We start from the raw sequence: 611 nt of genomic DNA, 5'->3' as shown, positions 1-611 counted from the left end.
ATAGTACAAAGCCCCTTTATACCCAGCGCCTCACTGCCTGCCTATTTTCACAATCCAGCCCACACTCTAAATCTTATGACGGAAGATTAGAAATACCCTCCGTTGTGTTTCCTCCTACATGTACTCCGGAGAGTTACACTTTGGTGACAAACACTCAGTGCCAGTGTTGTCACTGTATCCATTTCATCAAGAAATTTTAGGATCCAAATTCTAAGAATTTAAGTTTCCCTAGGGACTGGGTGGAATGAATGGGGGGGGGGCAGTTTACACATTTTTCCTTTAAATGGTAATGCAATTAGAAACTACACGATTTGCAGATTGTTAATAGATATTTAAGATAAATGGCTGGTGACAAAAGGGAGGGGAAAGTCATATACATATCAATTATATATGAATATATAAGTGTATATTCATTTAGTGGTGTGTTTTTCCAGTGACCAATCAACTCAGTCAAAATAAAGGCTACAGTAGCCACATCCACAGCTCATTTGTTTCTTTCAAGATAACAATGAAAAGGATGTTAGAACATTCTGTGCCATTCTCCCGAGCGGCTCCTACCCTGAGGACAAGGTGTAGTTTTCTGGTGCTTAGGAAATGTGTGTGGGGAGTGG

The sequence above is a fragment of the Myotis myotis genome, unplaced genomic scaffold (assembly GCF_014108235.1).
Source record: "Myotis myotis isolate mMyoMyo1 unplaced genomic scaffold, mMyoMyo1.p scaffold_m19_p_19, whole genome shotgun sequence".
In the NCBI taxonomy this organism is placed as follows: domain Eukaryota; kingdom Metazoa; phylum Chordata; class Mammalia; order Chiroptera; family Vespertilionidae; genus Myotis; species Myotis myotis.
Note: the sequence above shows the minus strand (reverse complement) of the source record.